We start from the raw sequence: 6,276 nt of genomic DNA on the forward strand, positions 1-6,276 counted from the left end.
AATTAATGATTTTATAAAATCATTTTTCTTTGGATCATCTTTTTGCAGTGATAAAGTTAATTTTTTTTTAATCGGTCGTCGGCCGTATTTTTATTACATATTTATTAGTGGAGGATGACGATTCTCAAGATTTTCAACTTCCCGAGAATTCACGGGAACTTAAAGGAATAAACCAGAAATTACCGAATGTGGCCCGCGTGACACATATTTGATTGAGGTGTAATTGTTACCCGAAACGAAACTATTGGCACTACGCCCCCCGGGGCATGGCCTTCCTCTAACGTGGGATTTCTGCTCCAGCGCCTCTGACGAGACAGGAGAAACCGGGAACGACGTTTTACTTCACCATCCGATAGAAGCTCAGTGGATAAGGCGGGAATCGAACCCGCGTCTCATAGCATCATCGGGATCGGCAGCCGAAGCCGCTACCCCTGCGCCACGAGACCCACCAATTGTTACCCATTTACTGTAATTCCCAAGGAGCAAAAGGATTAAAAAATTTCAAGTATGCCACTTGAGTGTTTCTTTAGACCCTTTTTAACCTTCGGGAAGCCGCGTGTTCTGGCATTTCTTAAAATTTTCGTTAAAAAATGTGTGTACAAAGTACACGTATGCAACTGCCGGTTAAAATAACAAATATTTTTTTTAACAGCTATTAAAATTCCTTGTTGATTTTATTAAATTTCTCAGCCTTTTGGAACAGTCATAAGAAGATGAAATTGTTCCTGCAATTTATAAAGTGCTTTTAAAGCGGCGTTTCACAGTATAAAAATATGTAAATTTAGCAGGTTGAATATTACCTATTTTATGGTGTAATTTTACCTCAAAAATGATAAAATTACATTTTTTCAGAGGCAGGGATGGCATAATCGCAAAAAAAAACAATTTCGCTTGCGAGCCTCCTTCACACGCGAAAGAGAGAGGAGGCAAATCCCGGGTGGAAAGTGAGTTGGTGGATATAACTTCGAACTATCTTGGCTTGTTTATTCGCATCTTGCTGTAAACTCCTCGAGTTATGACGACTTTTGAAACCGACTGCGTATCATGGAAAGTATATTCCATGATCATACTGCATTATCTACAGTTGATATTGAGGTGTTAGTGGTAGTTTTTTTGGACTTAGCAAAAATTTCGAAAATTTTATTTTTTACAAAATTCTACCCGAACATCATGAAATGATTATTTTGACTTTATTTCAAATTTATGCTGGACTTAGAAAAATTAGCAGTCACTGACATAATTTTCAATTTCCTACACTTAGAATAATTTTCATGAGCTGATATTTTAAAGTTTGATTTTATTTATGCTGGACTTTGAAATTTTTGCGTATATTTTTTAATTCTTTACTTTTTACAGAAAAAGCATTTTTTTGGGACTTAGAAAATTTTTGGGAGTTTGGAAACATGATAAATTATTTTGATGTTTATTTTTGCTTTGAACCAAAATTTCGGAAAAATCGACGAAATTACAGGAAATTTTTGTCCGATTTTTACAAAAACATCAGTTTGTTCCTAAAATAATGTCCCTAACAAAACGTCTTCATTGAAATTTTGAAATTCGAAAGTTGGTTTTTAATAATTATTGATATACCCCCTACAAAAATCGTTCCGGCACTTAGAAAATTTACGGGATCCGTATCACGACAAGATTTTTGGTAGAATTTATTTGATTTTTTGGACTTAGCAAAATTTTGGCTTTCGGCTAGTAAAATATTTTCAACACTCACCGAAACAAACCGAAACCGAAAAAAAAATGGGACTTAGATTTTTTTTTGGGAATTTGGAAACATGATAAAATATTTTGATGTTTATTTTTGCTTTGAACCAAAATTTCGGAAAATTCGTCGAAATTACAGGAAATTTTCGTCCGATTTTTGCAAAAACCTCAGTTTGTTCCTAAGATAATGTCCCTAACAAAACGTCTTCATTGAAATTTTGAAATTCGAAAGTCGGTTTTTAATAATTATTGATATACCCCCTACAAAAATCGTTCCGGAACATAGAAAATTTACGGGATCCGTATCACGACAAGATTTTTGGTAGAATTTATTAGATTTTCAGGACTTTGCGAAATTTTTGCTCTCAGCCAGTTGAATATTTTTCAACATTTTGAAAAATTATTTTGATAAGAAACATTACCAGGCTTTTTGAAATTTTACTTTGGATTTTTGGACTTATGCAATTTTAGGAATATTTTCATAAACTTTAATTTTTAATTTAAAAAAAATGGAATATAGAGACTTTGGATTTTTCGTGATTTGGAAAATTATTGTGACATTTTGGCAATTCAACGCTTTCTCCACAATTTTTCTAATGAGTTTTTTAAGTAAAATAATTTTTCAACTTTGAAAAATCTTGTTTTGATGTTAGTGCGTATATTCCTGCAATATTACTCATATTTGTGAAGAGGAAGAAGGGGGGGGGTTCTGAATTGTGGCGGGGTGCATTAAAAACCAATAAAATTATTTTTGGGATCAAAATCTACTTTATGAACTTGATATGATTTTTGGAAGATTTCAATTGTTTGCTACTATAAACTCAACTTGATGTGGCATTGTTGGTCAAATAAACTCAACAAGATTTTTCGCAGATACGCCTCGAACAATTTATGTTCGTGGCCATGTTCGGTTATCTCTTAACCATACCCTGGGGTGAACTTGTCTTGTTCGTGTTTTTACGAACATGGGTAGATTTTTCCAAGATGCAACTTTCTGCCCGGGATGAAGCAAAGTAAAATCACCAACCATTCTGTTGATGATTTTTTTTTTTTTGTGAATTTCCATGTCAAAACCACATAAAACTATTTATATCGCTTTGTTTACACTGTGTGACAATTTGTCCCTCTACAAATAGTGACAGATCATTTTTCGACGTGTGACATTACACTTGCAAGTGTAGTTGTGAAAAAGATGTTCCGCCGAATAATCAAGATGATGATTTTTTCTAGATTCTTTTAACCGATTATTCGTGCGCGAGAGAGGAGAGCCATGTTCCCTTCGGATCACGTTCAAAGATTTTCTTTTGATGAGGCCGATGCAAATATTTAAAAAAGTTTTTGTCCCTCGGCCCTGGCCGAGGTCAAGGGGAGGGGGGGGGCAAAAAAATAAAAAAAATATTAAAATTTAAATAACAAGCCATAATCTTCACATTTAAATGAAAAAAGTGTTTTAAAATGCATTTTACACTAGTTCAGTTGTTTTGCAATCATTAGTTTTCAAAAAATCTAAGATCTGACAAAAACAAAAATTGTATCGAAAAAAAAGATTTTGCATCGAAAATTTTCAAAAATCTTAAGATTTTTTAATAAACCCAAACATGCTAAAAATGATTTTAAACGCAGGAGAATGTATTTTAATTTGATTTCATCTAGTTGCCCTTGAATTTTCATTGAAATTTTGAAGTTTATTGTAAAAATATTTGTTTTGCCCCCTGATTTTTCGGCCCAATTTTGAAGGGGGGGAGGGTGACAAAAACTTTTAAAAATATTATACAGCCTGATGATTTTTTCATCTTTAAGGTAAATTTACACATTTTTTCTGACATAAAAGATGAAATAATATTTAATAGAACTTCGATGTTTTTTTCAATATGATATTCATTACTTCAATATAACCCCATCGATGAAAAACCAAGCAATTTTGTTTAAAAATTCTCATTTTTGGCCAACACGTCCCTGAAGGCTTTAAATTTATCCCGCCAGTCAAAAACTTTGAGCATTTATCCAATCATCATTGTTCTATTTCGAAAAATTTATGAAAATTTGTTTACGTATTTTTCTTTTTTTCCACTATTTTTTTCTATTTTATGCCATTTAAAAACTTCAAAAATTAGACAAAAACCTAAACTATCCAGACCATTCAAATACGTTCATGAATTTTGTTACATTTTCCTGTACTATAAATTAAATAATTTCACCGAGTCTTTTGATGAGTTATGTTGGTTCCAAGGATGTTAATCGATAAAATTATTGTTGATAATATTATCGCCTAACGATAACGAAAATGGTTATCGTTATCATTATTTCGGTAATTCTATCGGCGATAATATTATCGACGATAACTTATTTTCTTAAATCTACTTAATCTATCAAAAGCATGTTAAATTTTTAATGCATTCGCTTAGAATATATTTTTTGATAATGTAGTAAGTTTCAAAGCATAGATACTGAAACAAACCTTAAAATACCACATTTCTTCGAAAACACTCAGATTTTTAAAAGGCGTCATCCAAAAAATATGTCACGCTCTAGGGGGCAGGGGGCGGTTAATTTTGACTGATTTTAGCATGACGTAATTTATGGATGAAGCCTAAGTAGCAAAATGGGTATAAAACGAAGTGAAATTTGGTATGTTTTTTTACTGCTCTATTATTTTATGAATTAATATCTCTGGTTTTCATTTTTTGGAAACAACTGGAAAAAATCACTAAAACCATATTTTTTTCGAAAAAAAACTCATATTTTCATAATTTGCAAGGCGAATTTATTTAATGAAATACTCAAATTTCAACAAAATACCGTATTTTTGAGGAAATACTCAAATTTTCATAATTTGCAATATGGATATCAAACGATTTGAAATTTTGCATACATTTTAACCACTTTGGAGTTTTTTGAATCAAACAACAAAATATTCACAATATGCCGTATTTTTAAACGTACTCAAATTTTCATAATTTGCAATATGGGTGTTAAACGAACATTGTTGATGCTTTTTCACTTTTATTGGAGTTTTTTAATAACTACTCAAATTTGCACAAAATACCGCATTTTTCGAAAATGCTAAAATTTTCGTAATTTGTAACAAACGAAGTCAAATTTGATATGCATTATCACTGTTTTAAAATTTTTGAATGAAACACTAAAATTTTCACAAAATACCGTATTTTTTTTAATTCTCAAATTCTCAAAATCTGCAATATGGGTATCAAAAGATTTGAAATTTGCTGATACCCATAATGCAAATTATGAAAGTTTGAGCACTTTCAAAATGATACGGTATTTCGTGTACAGTCATCCCTCATATTCGGAACAGTTAACATATCTGCCAATGTTCAACAAATCATAGAAAATCGATAATTGAACATAATGATTTGCTTTTTCCATCATGTGAAAGCTTTTCTTGCGATCTTTCGATTGATGTATAGACTTGCTGTACATTTTTACGTTTTATATTAAGTTTTAAAAGAAAAACGTTTCTTAATCCACCTTTAGGTGGTTGGTGCCTTCCTCTCATATATATATATATATATATATATATATATATATATATATATATATATATATATATATATATAGTATTTTCTAAACAAATAACAGCTGGACAACGAGTTTAGGCAGAAGCATTCCATCTTGTCACTTAACAAAATATTCCCACCCCTACCAACTCCGAGCAAGCCGCGTGTAATCGGCTCCTCATGAGCTTTATCGTTTTGAGCAATAATATCAGCCATCTAAACTTATTTTAGTACCCTATTAAAGTTTAATTTTAGGACCCAATCAACGGATTTTCATAAACTTTGATCCCTTCAGAAAATCTCACCCGCATTGGAAACGAATCCTTCTCACCAATCCGGTTTGACAGCTCTACACCCTTACCAAAAATCATGATTTTTTGAGTTCCAAATCCCACTTTTCATACGATTTTTTGAGTTCAGGTACTACAACCATAAAAATGGTTATATGGGTTGAACTGAAAAATTCGTATGAAAAGTGGGATTTGGAACTCAAAAAATCATGATTTTTGGTAAGGGTGTACTGTCATGCAAAAAGTCGGTTTGATTTCAAAATTTTTGTGGCTGCTCAAAGTTTCATTCAAATTAAAATAAAATCCTCCCAAAATGGTCAACAAAACCGACTCCAACGACCACGAGCCCACGGACAATAAGCGCAGGCATTCGACCTCAGTGACGGAACCGTACCGACGAAGCTCCACGGAGGAAATCTATACACGGTGAGTTTCAAACACATTTTGAAGAAGTTTATTTACATTCAAGTCTTCCGGCAGAACACGGTCGCTTTCGAGCAGCAGGAAGCGGCCAAACGCAGTCCGGAGGCCGACTAGAAGCTGTTTCACGCGACCTGCGATGAGCTGCACAAGTTATTTGACGTGATTGTGACGCTGAAGGAGGAGGGAGCGGCGTCGGAGGAGGTTCAGTGAAGATTGCGGAGAAGCGGATCGAGGGTTCGTTGGCGAGGAACCAACGGCGGCTGTGTTGAAAATGGCCCAGTGTGTGCACTTTTTGTACGAGAATTATAGGAGAAACCGGAAAATGACAT

This window comes from Culex pipiens, chromosome 2 (assembly GCF_016801865.2).
Source record: "Culex pipiens pallens isolate TS chromosome 2, TS_CPP_V2, whole genome shotgun sequence".
In the NCBI taxonomy this organism is placed as follows: domain Eukaryota; kingdom Metazoa; phylum Arthropoda; class Insecta; order Diptera; family Culicidae; genus Culex; species Culex pipiens.